Source organism: Pelophylax lessonae, assembly GCF_965119305.1.
Source record: "Pelophylax lessonae genome assembly, chromosome: 12".
NCBI classification, from domain to species: domain Eukaryota; kingdom Metazoa; phylum Chordata; class Amphibia; order Anura; family Ranidae; genus Pelophylax; species Pelophylax lessonae.
The window spans coordinates 49,127,139-49,142,096 of record NC_138779.1 but is presented as its reverse complement, the minus strand read 5'-3'; positions in this window follow the sequence as shown (position 1 = coordinate 49,142,096).

Below are 14,958 nucleotides of genomic sequence, written 5' to 3'. Positions count from 1 at the left end.
CCTGCTATTAGTCTTTCACATTGAGGTGATCCTTCCCCAGATCTTCTGCGGCAGCTGCAGAGGTTCCAGTTTCCCTTCTCCTGTTCATCCATCCAGTTGCCTCATCCATACCTCTACCCTGTTGATGGTCTACAGATACAGATGAAAGTTCCAAAGGACCAAGGGACTAAGCACTTCTCCTAGGAGCACTGTATGTACTGTGTACTTGTACACTCTTTGGGTCTGGAAGTGGGTAAAGAATTGCCACTAGTTCACAGATTGGGAAATACCGTATATACTCGAGTATAAGCCGAGTTTTTCAGCTCATTTTTTTGTGCTGAAAACGTCCCCCTCGGCTTATACTCGAGTCAAGAAAAAAAAAAAGTCCCTGGCCACTCCAACGTGCTTAAGCTTTAAAAATGGCGCCGCCCGGCACATACATGTCACCTCGCATGCGCCGCCGCTGTTTGGGAGAGGCCGGGAATAGCCGAAAGTATACGAACGGCGGCGGCGCATGCGCAATGACGTGTCGGCGCCGGGCGGCGCCATTTTTAAAATGAAGGCGCCTCTGGAACAGGTAAGTGAAACAGCTGCACTACCTGCCATTATGCAGGGCTGCGGGCATACTACAAGGGATGCAGTGCTGCGGGCATGGTCCACCTGTACCATGCCCACAGCACTGCATCTCCTGTAGTATGCCCACAACCCCGGATCCTCTTGTACCATGCCAGCCACCCTGCATTCTCCTGTACCATGCCAGCCACCCTGCATTCTCCTGTACCATGCCAGCCACCCTGCATTCTCCTGTACCATGCCAGTCACCCTGCATTCTTCTGTACCATGCCTGCCGCCCTGCATTCTCACCCTAGGCTTATACTCGAGTCAATCATGTTTCCCATTTTTTTGTGGTAAAAGTAGGGGCCTCGGCTTATACTCGGGTCGACTTATACTCGAGTATATACGGTATTTAATTTAATTAAGACCAACTCTGAGCTGGTGTACAAAGGAACTCCGGTGCTTAGAGTGGCTCATGTCTGTGCAGGGAAGCCATCACGTACAGTATATGACAGCTTCCCGCACAGGGCTCTATTTTCGGTCCATTCAGCTTTTGACCGTGAGATTCCCCAGTTTAAGGATGAATGTAAACAAAGGGGTCAGGAATACATGACTAAGGCACCCCAGATGTAATCCTCAACCTCATCATAACCTCTAACCAACCCAGCCCCTTTTACCCCTACTACCTGCAGAAAAAATACAACTGTTGGTGTAAAATTGGCCGTAACGGCTTTTTATAAAACCATTAACAAAATATAACATTCCTTAAAACTGGAACCAAAATAATAATACAATAGTAACAAACATAAGGTTGCCGATCTTTGGAGGCACCAAGCACCAATTATCCACTTTGTATCTGTGTAACTACATACACGGTCCCCAGCCACACAACACCGGCTCGGGGACAACCTCAACATTCTGCAGATACCTCACAATTTTTTACCTACCAGTTAACCCAGCATTATATGGCATTCCACAGGTGACTCCGTACCTTAGATGGGTCCCTAAACTGATAAGCAGAACAGGGTTTTTAAATGCCACCAAAGACCACAACCGCCAAATCGTGAAGACCACTTACAGATAAAAAATGCAATGTAGGGGCGGGCTGGAAAGATCTCTCTCCCCCCCCCCCCCCCCCCGTGTTTTACCGGATGCTGGGAAGATGTGTAAACCTTCCTGATGACCCCCTTGCAGCCCCTCCTCCCTGCTAAAACCACCAATTGGATGAGAGACCAAAAAACTACTTAATTAACCCTATTTCTCCCTGATTACCCTGTCTACCCAGTCATGCTAGCCCTACACTTTATTTTATTTTTGCTTCGAGCTATACAGGTAATGTATATGCTGGGTTGATGACTCAAAAAGACTCAAAACACACTTTTGGACTGAATAGCGTCTATCAACCTGTCCACTTCTGGGAGCTGTCAATCAAAAGTAAAGTGGACCTGATGGGAAACTAGTCTCTCCAAAACTCAATGGCCAGCATCTGTCAGTGTGAAGGGCACAGAGGCCGGGGAGGGTGGGCGGCAGTGTGTCGGGGAGGGTGGGCGGCAGTGTGTTAGGGAGGGCGGGCGGCAGTGTGCCAGGGAGGGTGGGCGGCAGTGTGTCGGGGAGGGCGGGCGGCAGTATGCCAGGGAGGGTGGGCAGCAGTGCGTCGGGGAGGGCGGGCGGCAGTGTGCCAGGGAGGGTGGGCGGCAGTGCGTCGGGGAGGGTGGGCGTTAGTGCGCCGGAGATTGAGTGTTTAGTATGCACACCAATGAAAAAATATCACACGGGCAAAATAGGGGAGCGAAGGGGGACTTTAGTGATGCCCAGAAAACTGTTCAATGATAATGTGGAAAAAATGCACACCAATAGATTCATGTGCCTGCCTCTTACCAGGTACATGAACCGGGCAGAAGCATCCGCATTCTTTGTGCGTTGGCCTGATGGAATTCTAAAGAATGTCTACAACACAGTTTATAAATTCCCTAGACATTGAGACATTAGAATGCAGATCTTACACCGAGCTGAAAAATAAACTTTTTTTTTATTTATGTATACTGTTTTGTAATGTGTAGTTTACATCTCATTTTATCCTTGGTTACATCGGGAATAGATGCTTGTTGTGGTTATCCACCTCATTTGCCTCCAGCGGTGTTGAGCGCTGTACACAGCACAAGTGGAAAGACGCCTTTATATTAAAGCATTGCACCACACACACTGCAAATACAAAATGTGCTAACACAGAAAGGAAAACAGGACCCCGGGGTTCCCGGTGCCAGGTAAATGCAGCCACCAGCGCCTCAGACCGCCATTGTGAACTCTTTCATACTGCAGACATTTACTGTATTTAGAAGAAAACCTCTCTCATTTTAATGGTATTTTAACCGCTTCAGCTCCAGAAGGTTTTACCCCCTTCTTGACCAGGCCATTTTTGCAATACGGCAGTTTGGTCGTGCGACGCTGTAGCCAAATAAAATTGATGTCTTCCCCCCCCCCCCCCCCCACAAATAGAGCTTTCTTTTGGTGGTATTTGATCACCTCCGCGTTTTTTTATTTTTTGTGCTATAAACAAATAAGACTGTCAATTTTGAAAAAAAATATATATTTTTTACTTTCTGCTTTAAAACATTCCCTATAAGAAAATGTAAAAAAACTAATTTCTTCATCAATTGAGGCCAATATGTATTCTGCTACATGTTTTTCCTTAATAAATAATAAGAAAAAAAAAATAATATGTGCTATACAATTGCGACACAAGTCATGTTGTAATTGAATGTTATTAAAAAAGACTATTCCTTTTCAGTCTCCAGGACTGTTATTTCCTGTAAAATGCAATGCAATATAGCTTATTTTTTTTAAAAAAATTTTCTTCTAGCCTCGGAAGTTGTCTTTTGATGACGAAACCTGTCAGGCAGAGCCTCATTCTGACTCTGTCGTGGTCCAGGAATCTATACGCTGGCTTATCATCCACTTCTATTTGCATTGTTTTTTACCACATGTGAGTATATTACCTTTTTATTGATAAACGTTCCTAAGCTTTTTTACAATATAGAGACGCTTTTAACTTTACATGAGCAAAATGGTACAGAATGTCACTGCCATATGTGATTATTGGTGTTCCTGAGTCACTGAGGAGCTTCTACTGTGGAGATTTGGGTTCTATTCTTAACGCCAACCCCAATGACCACGGTGGGTAGGGGGTCATGTGGAGTTGGTAGCCGAGCATTCCATTTGCCATTTTGGGTGAAGGTGCCTGTGAGTGTCATCACATTTGTTTTTACTTTTTTATGTTTGGACTCACATTTTTCTTATTATGTAGGGATATTTTCTCTCCTCTGCTTCACTGTTTCACTGCATCACTTTTATTATCTTTTAAAAGTCCATATGCATTTAGGTTAAGGTTCCATGAACGGTCACTTTTCCTTGTTTATGAACATTAAGGCCCCTTTCACACAAGGGAGTCCGTCGGCGGACTCCGTTTTTCTCAGCGGTGGATTGACCTGCCGATCCCCTGCTGAGCAGGCGGGTGGCAGCTGTGTCTCCGTGCTGTGTGCGGAGACAGAGCTGTCAGGTTCCCTGCTGTTCTCAATGGGTGAATTAGATGAGAACGGACCGCCTGTCCGCTCTCATCGGATCCGCTGGACGGATGGAAAATAGGGTTTCCATCCGTCCAGATTTGACGGATCGGATGTCAGCGGACGTCTCCGATGACATCCGATGCCCCATAGAGATGCATGGGGCAACTGTTCAGCTCTGCCTGAAAAACTGACAGGCGGATCTGAACGGTCCACATGTTTGAAAGTGGCCTAAGGCTGATGAAATAAGGTTATTTGCACAGTAATTTTAGTGATGTTTTAGGCCCCTTTCACACGTACGGACGTTCATTTAATCAGTTCAGTCACGTCAAAATGGATGAAGTATTTGGCCCCTTTCACACGGGCGATTCGATCCGCCTGTCAGTTTTCCAGGCGGACCTGATCGGATCCTCCATGCATCCCTATGGGGCAGCGGGTGTCGGAGGAGACATCTCCGCTGACACCCGCTGCTATCCGATCTGATCCTGTTCATGAAATCCGGACGGATGGAAACCTTATTTTCCATCCATCTGGAGGATCGGATCGGATGAGAATGGACAGGTGGTCCATTCTCATCCGGTCTCCCCATAGAGGAGAGCGGGGATCGGACAGCTCCGTCTCCGCACACAGAGCGGGGACAGAGCTGTCATCTTCCTGCTCAGCGGGGATCGGGGGATCAATCCCCCGCTGAGCAGAACGGACTCCGTTGGGTGGTGCACCCGTGTGAAAAGGAGCCTTTATCAGTTTTTCATCAATGCTCATCAGTTTTTCATCGGTTTTTCTTCCATCTTCATCAGTTTTTCATCCGTTTTTCATCAGTGCTCATCAGTTTTTCTTCGTTTTTTTTTTTTTTTTATCAGTGCTCATCAGTTTTTCACCATTTTTTCATCCGTATTTTATCAGTGTTCATCAGTTTTTCATCCGTTTTTTTACATCCACTACCAATGCAAAAACGGATGAAAAACTGACCATTTGTCATCCGATCCCATTTTTGTTACAGAAGAAAAATAGAGCTTTGATCAGTTTCAAAAAAGAATGATGACAGAATCGGATGTTGGTGTATACTGATGTAAATAGATGATCATCCATTTACATCCATTTTTCCAAAGAGATGCATTGATGTCCGTTTTTCATCCGTCAACAGATGAATGAAAAACGGACAAACGGACAGCATGTGTGAAAGGGGCCTAAGTAAGTTGAGATTGGTTGAGCGCAACACAATACGAAAATCATATATGTAATAGAAATGTTTTTCTCCTGTTTGTGCGATTGGCTTACTGATTTTACCAGAAGTCTGAACTAAGATACAAGTCAGATTTTGGACATCCTCTGCAATAAAAATTTCATTTTTGGTGAGATACTCCCAAAGGAAAATCCCGTCTAAAGGGATGCAAACCCTGACACTTTTCTCATTAGAGTCCTGCAGGTGCAGCAGCTGATTGATAATTAAAAAATCACTCCAGATTCAGTACATGGACACAGACAAACACCTGCTATTGCTTCAGAATATTAAAAGGTAGCAATCTGCAACAAAGTTTGTTAAAATCCTTGCAATATAAATAGATGAACCCAGAGGGGAATGTTTTTTTTCTCAACAAAAGTGCAGTAAAGCTCTTTGCCTGTGACTTTGCCCTGCATCTTCCTTCTGACTTGATCAGATTTTATTTCAATAAATTTTTATTCAAGAATAACAAGTACAGACAAATGCAAAAATGGTACAGGAATGAAAACTGAATCACTAAAAAGGCTAATGGATACAGGTAGAACAGCATAGTGTGGTGGGTATGTAGCAAACTAAGCACATATATATAGTATCCAGTAGTGATTCAGAGCAAATGGGACCATGCCTCGATCCAGAAAACCTAGACAAGGAAAAGAAAAAAAAAAAAAAAAAGGGAGGGTACCAGCTAATAGGTGACGGGAGCAACCCCCACAACGGTAGGGCGCCACCCTCGAGACACCCCTAAAGGGAGCAAACTGTGTCCCGGAGGAGGCGCGCCCAACCTCTAATAGTAAACCATGTGGTATCCCAAACACGAGAACTGCAAAGGAGAACTGGACAGAGGCATGCAATTCCCAGACCCAAGCCAACCTAGCAAGGGACCCGTATTCCAAATTGTAAATAAGAATAGTAAAAGAGAAAATTCTAACAATTCAAAAACCCATTTTAAGTCATTGGCAGGGGCTCTGGGCCCAAACCCAGAGACCCCCCCCCCCCCCAGGTATAGTCATCGACAAAACACTATGAGTACAGCAGTACCAATGGGAGAGCAGTAAGAAGGAAAAGAAAGAAAAAGAAGAGGGTAGAGGTGACAGAAAAGGAAGCTGACAAAAAGCAAAGACAGAGAAAAGATAACAGGAGGGAGAGCAAGGGGGGGGTAGAGGGCTCCAGCGGTCTCACCTCGGCTAAATGGTAACATGAACGTAGGCCGCCCAGGGTTCCCAGATCCGTTCAAATTTCGTTCTGGAGTCATCAAGAATACTATACATCTTCTCCTGCGCCATTATCCATGAGATCTTGCGCTTAGCTAAATAGAGCGGAACAGAAGGTTTCTTCCATTGCCTGGCTATCGCCATTTTGGCACCGAGGAAAATGTAGAAAACGAGGGCCTGAGTGTGTTTGGGAACATTAGGAATGCGCTGACCTAAGAGAGCATGCGTAGGGGACGGGTGTACTATAAGACCAGTAATTCGCCTTATTATACTATAAATGCGCCCCCAAAACGAACGCAGTTTGGGGCATTCCCAAAAAATGTGTAGAATAGTACCCATCAGGTTGCAGTCACGAAAGCAGGTGGGTTGCATGGCGGGATAGATGGTGGCCAGCCTAGCGGGCACCATATACCACCTCATGAGCACTTTTAGGTTAGCTTCCATGAGACCAACATTGTGAATACCCCGGAAAGAACGCCCAACACATGCGTGCCAGTCAGGTAGGTTCCAGTCTATATTGAGGTCCTGTTCCCATTTGAGCATGTAGGCTGGTTTATATTGGGTGTCGTTTAGAAGTGCGTAAATGAGGGAGATACCCCCCTTAACATCAGTAATTTGGGCACACCATTGTTCATAAAGCGATGCCCGAAGGGGAGCAGGAGATTTGGACTTGATGGAGTTAATAAAGTGTGAAATTTGAGTCAGACGGAACCTCTCTACAGGCGGCATCCCCAACTTGGAAGTACAATGTGATAAGGTTATAGGACCAGAGCTATCTACAAAGTGTCCGATTCTATACATGCCTTTGTCAGTCCACCATTTAAATGCCCCTATGTTTTCCCCAGGAGGGAAGGCCGGGTTATGGAATAAGTGAGTGAGTGGAGCCCAATGTGAAGTCACTTTATGCGATTTATGTATGCGATCACAAATGGAGAAAGAATGTGATAGGGTAGGAGATAATACTGGGGGGCGGGAGGAGGCTGGGCACCACAGTAAGTAATCGATAGTGTGTCGGGGGACAGCCTGACGTTCTATATGGCACCAGTCGGGCTTTCCACCCCTGGAGTAGATAACGGAGAACTGTGTTAGTTGAGCTGCTAGATAGTAATTCCAGAGGTCCGGGACACCCAATCCCCCCTGTCTCCTGGAGCGTAGAAGTGTATGTTTGTTAATTCTATGTCCCTTCCGTCCCCAGATAAATTTAAAGATGTGGCCTTGTAAACTCTGAACATGGGATTTACGCACAGGGATCGGGAGAGATCGGAATAAATAGAGAATACGCGGTAAAAGAGTCATTTTAACAGCATTGACTTACCCTAACCAGGAGATGCGATAGCGAGACCAATCCGAGAGATCCCGCTTCAGTCGTCGGAACATGGGCGGGTAATTGGATGGGTAGAGTTTGTCTATAGTAGGGGTTAACGACACCCCTAGGTAGGGGATGAAATCCGAGTGCCAGGAGAAAGGGAAGTGGTCCTTCAGCCGATCCACAAGGGAAGAGGAGAGGTTTAAATTAAGGGCAAGAGATTTGGACATGTTTACTCGTAAACCTGAGGCTGCCCCAAAGGCATCTAGGAGGGAGACGATATTGGGGAGAGAGATCAATGGGGAGGTGACAAAAAGCATAATGTCGTCTGCAAACAGCGCGCATTTGTGGGTTGCGGGTCCGCATTGTATGCCATGAATATCCGGATGAAGGCGGATGGCTGTTGCCAAGGATTCAAGAGCCACCGCAAAAAGGAGCGGGGAAAGGGGGCATCCCTGTCTCGTGCCTCTCCGGATGGGTATGTTCGCCGAGTAGTAACCCTGCATCCGAACCTGAGCCACTGGGTGAGAGTAAAGGGCCTGAAGAGTGGTGAGGAAAGAGGGGCCAAAGCCCCAACATTCTAGAGTGCGGAAGAGGAACGGCCAAGAGAGGGAGTCAAAGGCCTTTTGTAGATCTAGGGACAGAAGAAGACTTGATCAGATTTTAATGCTATTTAGGATCCTGTACAAGGGCTGAAATCGCACCCAGGTCAGACCAAAGTAGTACTGAAACCTTTTATAAAGTTTGAGCAACTTGTGTAGTATCAGTTAAGATGCCTCCCATAGAGAAACATTGAATTTGACATGCGACTTGGGGTCTCACAATTGGGATCCCATGTTAAAGCAGTGTGAACCGAGTCTGACTCTTTAACCACTTCTGGAAGGTTTTCCCCCTTAATGACCAGGCCATTTTTTGCGATTCAGCACTGCTTTACTTTAACTGAAAATTGATGTCCTTTTTTCCCCACAAACAGAGCTTTCTTTTGGTGGTATTTGATTACCTGTGCGATTTTTATTTTTTGCGCTATAAACCAAAAAAAGAGCGACAATTCTGAAAAAAAAAAAACAATATTTTTTACTTTTTGCTATATAACATTCCCAATAAAAAAAATTTAAAAATCACATTTTTTCATCATTTTAGGCGAATTTGTATTCTGCTACATATTTTTGGTAAAATCCCAATAAGTGTATATTGATTGGTTTGCGCAAAAGTTTTCACGTCTACAAACTAGGGGAAAGATTTATGTCATTTTTATTTATTTATTTATTTATTTATTTATTTTTTACTAGTAATGGCGGTAATCTGCGATTTTTAGCAGGACTGCGACATTGCGGTGGACAGATCGGACCCCTAACTGACATTTTTTGACACTTTTGGGGAGACCAGTGACATTACTACAGTAATCAGTGCTAAAAATATACACTGTTACTGTACTAATGACACTGACAGGGAAGGGGTTAACAGCAGGGGCGATCAAAGGGTTAAATATGTCCCTAGCTGGTGCTTTCTAACTGTGTGAGGGATGTGCTTATGGAATGAATACAGGAACCTGTATTCCTAAATAGGAGGAACACAGGAGCCCTGTGTTCATTGTTGACAGAACAGTGGTCTGCTGTGTTTACAATGGCAGACCGCCGTTCTGTCTTCGGGGGAAGCGATCGCGGGCCCGGTGGCAACCTGTGGCGAATGGGCATGCACACGGCCCCACTCGCGGTCCTGCGAATGAACGTACAGGTACGTCATTTCGCAGGAACGAGCCGACCTGCTGCAGTATATGTACGGCCAGAGCCGTCTTTAGTATTGATTGGACCTTGGGCAAATATTTTCTTGGGCCCTGCCAAATGCACTTATTATCTATTTGTGGGGCAGTGTAGGCTCAAGGGGCAACTGCTTTGGGCCCCACAACAATGGCTAGGCCCGGGTCAGCTGCCCCTTTTGCCCTGTGTTAAAGACGGCCCTGTGTACGGCGGCTGGTTGGCAAGTGGTTAAGATCCCTTTTATCAACTGTCCTGATCACGTGTAGTCGATGGTAATTCTTGGTGGCAGATAGTTGGGACACCTTCATTAACCCCGCTGTCCTGTAGATGGCCTTGGTGGAAGGAGCGGTTTACCCGGAATTATTTCGAATGTCTCTTTTAATCCACTTGCAGTTTAAGGCTGACCTCAAACCTTGCACAGGTTCACATCATCAGCATCCTTATAATGAGCATCGATCCGTCTCTCCCTGTTTGGGGGTGTAAAAGCTGCTTGTTAGTCAGATGCTAAAATTCTGAGTTTAAATGGGCTCAGGGGACCCAGCCTGATGAGCGGCGGTAAATTTCATTCTGGCACCTGATGTGTCCATTTGGCTGTCCTTCCGGTACGTCTCAAAACGTATTATCTAAATAGACCTGAATGTGAGCCGGGTAATAAAGCCAGCCTGGGTTCCCTGGTTCCAAGCCCCACACACTAGTTCTTCAAGAGGAAGGCACTCTGAAAATCCTGCTGATTATATCTGAGATGGGTTACATTAAATTAGGTTGTTCAGTCTTTTACAGGTCTGCATGAATTAATCCATGATATATCAATTATACAACAGTTTCCATGTTTCATCATTCAGAATCTGGAGGCAGTGTCTGATCGGGGGAGGGGGATGTGTCAGGACCTCATAGCTAACACTGGCAACATGCTGATGAAAGATACAATTGGCTCAGTATTATGCGCAGGAGTTCTTCTCCCTCCAGTAACATGACAGCAAAACCATGGCCAGCACAGAAACCCGGGGTCATGACGTCATGTGACATTTGCATGGAGGAGGGCAAAGATATAGACAATATCTTGTTTTGACACTGCAATGGATTTGATGCGTCATTTTCCTTTTTAATTCCCATTCATCCTTGGCATGCAGTGACTCCTCCATTAACAAGACCCTGACAGGCGAGGAGAGAAGACGCAGAGATAAACGGTGTAAAAATAACACTGCGTGCGGAGTAAACAGCCATTGTTAGTGTCTAAGGAACATATGGGGGGGGGGGGGGATATTAATGAGTGATGACAGGTTCCCTTTTCCATCACGTTCACCCCCACATCAATTCTGTGACACACAGCTATAACAGGAAAACCTCAATGGATTTCTGTTTTATAAACCTAATCATGATTACATATACAGTATATTGCGTTGGCACAGCTGAAAGTTGAAATCAGGCTTGCAGCATGAGTGGGCGTTCTGTGGGCGTGGAGGGCTTTGTTGGGCACACAGGAGGAAGTAGAGATCACTGTGTGGATAGATATAAGCTGGCAACTCGGTGGACTCAAATGTTGAAAATCTTTTTTTTTTTTTTTTTTTGCTACACAAGTATATATTTGCACGCATTGGGCTCTGATCGGGTCTCCATGTAAAAACCCGGAAGTGATGTCATGACATCACTTCCCGGTACTGGCGCCAGATTAAAAAAAATGACAGCATTCAAAACAGTCAAACTTGGCGTTTTGAATGCTTTTAAGTGCAGAAGAGGGGTTTGGGGTCCCCCAGATCTCTCCACAAGAGTACCCGTCAAGTAAAATTTTTTTTTTTTTTAAATGTTTTTTAAATGTACGAAAATATCTGCCAATACCGATACGCGATGACCAAAATATCAGTATCGGCAATGAAAAAACGATATCGGTCAATCACTACTACACAGTACTGTACAGAGTGTTGGTTCCAGCTTAAAGGCTCTTTTCCTGTACTGCTGCCTGCCTATTCCACATTTTTTGTCTAAAGCCCCGTACACACACACAGATTGTTGGCCGTAAATTGTCGGCCGACGTCCGATCTGCTGATTGTAGGCTTGTTATGGGCCATACACACTATAAGATTTTCTGATGACTTTTTCCTTTAGACTTACCAAAACCATATAATATGAGGTCAAACCTAAACACTTTCAATTTGTATGCAATCTGGCAGGCCCTTGGACTACATAGAAAAGGTAAATCTGAAGGAAAAAGTCTTCAGAAAATCTTATAGTGTGTATGGCCCTTAAGTATGATGCTTCTGACAACCAACTGCGAATTTTCGGCCGAAAAAAATCTGGTGTGCATGCTATAAAATTTTTGTTGGCCAACAAAGAACGGCCGATTGTTCCTCAGTCAGTACAGATTTTGGCAGACCAAAATCAGATGAGCAAGACTGGGCATGCTCAGAGAAGAAAAAACACAGGGAAAGTAAACCAGCACATGACATCACTTCTGAAGTTGGTTTTTTGTTGGCCAACAAAAGTCCAGTGCAAGTCTAGAGCACATTTCAACCAACAAACAACACTGGACAAAAGTTGGTCGATCAGTTGGCCAACAATCTGTGCGTGTGTATGGGGCTTAAGGAGTCTGCTAATCTGCTGCTTTTCACTAAGGGTGTGCTGTGCCCTACCCCTTTCTCCCATTTTGTTCCTGTTGTGAGAAATAAACTTCTCTTTGTTCAAGCATAAAAGTCACTGGCGCCCATCTTTCTATCCTGTACACCACCCACCATGTCCAGTAATCTGCACCCTGAGGAGAGATGTGGACCCTCCCTGTCTATGGGGGTCACCACCAGGCCTCTGGAGGTTGGGGGGGCACTACACTTGCATAAACATCTGTGCATGAAGCCGCAAAAATTTCTTCAAAGTGCCACCTGAAGTCCCACTGACACGCGGCTTTGAAATTGTGCGATTTCAGATGGAATTGCACGATTTCAAAGCCTCATTCACTGTGAAGAAGGGCTCAGTGCAGTCCAATGTCGGATCGGAAGTTGTGCGATGTTTATGTTGGAGGAGTGTGAACCTGGGCTAAAGTGCCCAGAGGGATTCAGTCCAACTGTGAAAAGTGTAGTCCCTGTCCCTGTGCAACCACACAGCGAGGGAGGGGGTTGTCACCGGAGTACCGGGATTGGGGCACATCTTTTGGCATTTTGTAGCGGAGTATTCTGTATTTTATTTGGATTTCTTCTTGTTTTGGGTGGATTTGGCTGTCTCTTCTCTGGGGTCATTAAAAGCAGGCATTTGAGGGTGTTTTTTAATGCTCCTCAAACATCTATACAAATGATACAACGGACCGCACACAATGCTATTCATATTATCAAAACATGAAGCGTTAGTGCCGCGTCACTTCAAAATCGAGGCCTCGTGTCAAGTCTGAAGCCTTTCAATTCCTCCCATTCAAGTCTGTGGTAACGCTCTGCAAATGTACTGGCAGGTGTTTGTGGCGTGGTTGTGGCGTGTTAAAATTAGTAAAAAAAAAAAAAAAAACAATGCAGGAGGACTATAATGTCCCACAATGCCCTGTAATGATAGAGGAGTGCATAGAGTGCCCTGCAGTTACTTCCTGTTTGTGCTGCTTGAAGATGGCTGACATCAACTTCTAAGGGTAGGTGTGTAACCCATGATAGAGGGCATGAAAGTGCCCTTCATAATACAACTGGATGTACCCATTAGTGCCCGGAGGCCCTTCTCCTCTTCCTCTGCTCAGCCAATTGCTCATACATCTGCATCGTCTGCAGGAGGCCAAACATGAGAGAAACCATAGTAAAGGAATCCATACTGAAGTGCATTAACGCTAGGAGCGTTTGTTGAGAGTCAGAAATTTAGTCAAGTGTGAACAAGCCCTTAAAATGGTAATAAACCCAAAAGTAAATCTTTATTATATTGCAGCTTACCTATGCTTAGATGTCATGGCTGCATTTGTTTTCTTTTTTAGGCTTACTTTATTCTGTTTTCATTATTTCTTCTATTTTCAGCAGCCAGTTAGGCTCCTTTCAAGTGGCCCGCTGTCTGGTGTAGACCATTCTCTGCTCAGCGTGGATCGATCCGCCGATCCCCACATCCCCACTGAGCAAGGCGGATGACAGCTCCCTCTCCACTCTGTGTGCGGAGAGGGAGGTATCAGATCCCCGCTGTCCTCTATGGGGAATTGGATGAGAACTGAGGGTTTCCATCCATCCGGATTTCACGGACAGGATCGGATGCAAATGGCAGCGGGTGTCAGCGGACATGTCTCTGCTGACATCAGCTGCCCTATAGGGATGCAAAAAAACAGACAGGCGAATCTGATAGGATCGTTCGTGTGAAATTACCCTAAGTCTTTTGTTTTTCCACAGGACAAGCTCTCCTGCCTTGAGACAAACCATTTACCACTGACAGGGGTTCTTGCAATGGTCAGCTTTTATGTATTTAAAATCTTTATCCTAAAGGGAAAAAACTGTGCTGTAAATGCTTATAAAGTGTGAGTTGGAGTTTGGCTTCAATTTAATAGTGTATCTAAATCTGCTAGTACATCTATTACTCCCTTCCCCCCAGACTGACAATGCCGCTGCCCATGTGCTCCTTCATCCAGAGTAGGGGAGCTCAATTACAGGAAGTGCGTTACTGAAAAGTTTGCCAGGTGAAAACAGCAGGTAAATAGCCTAAAGCCCCGTACACACGCACAGATTGTTGGCCATAAATTGTCGGCCAACGTCCGATCGGCCGATTGTAGGCTTGTTAGTATGATGCTTCCGACAACCAACTGCGAATTTTCGGCCAAAAAAAATCTGGTGTGCATGCTATAAAATTTTTGTTGGCCAACAAAAAACGGCCAATTGTTCCTCAGTCAGTACAGATTTCAGCAGACAAAAATCAGATGAGCAAGACTGGGCATGCTCAGAGAAGAAAAAACACAGGGAAAGTCAACCATCACATGACATCACTTCTGAAGTTGGTTTTTGTTGGCCAACAAAAGTCCAGTGCAAGTCTAGAGCACATTTCAACCAACAAACAACACTGGACAAAAGACGGCCGATCGGTCGAGCAACAATCTGTGCGTGTGTACGGGGCTTAAAAAAGAAAACCAGTACAGCCACCACCACAGCTGCAATATAGTACATTTGTGGTTTGGGGTGTAAGCTGGCAATACACTCTACAACCTGGTTGTACAATCTGCTTTAGCTGACCAAAACAATAGGACAACCCTAAACAACCATTTGTGTATATTTCTATCTCACCACACAGGTCCTCCTACTTCATAGTTCATGGTAAATTTAAATCTCTCTGCGGATGTTTTTTTAGGCTCGGTTCACATGACTGTAGTGCCATTTTGATGTCACTTGGGTTGTTTTTCATGGTGGCCATTCACAATCCGTGCAGCATGACTTTTATG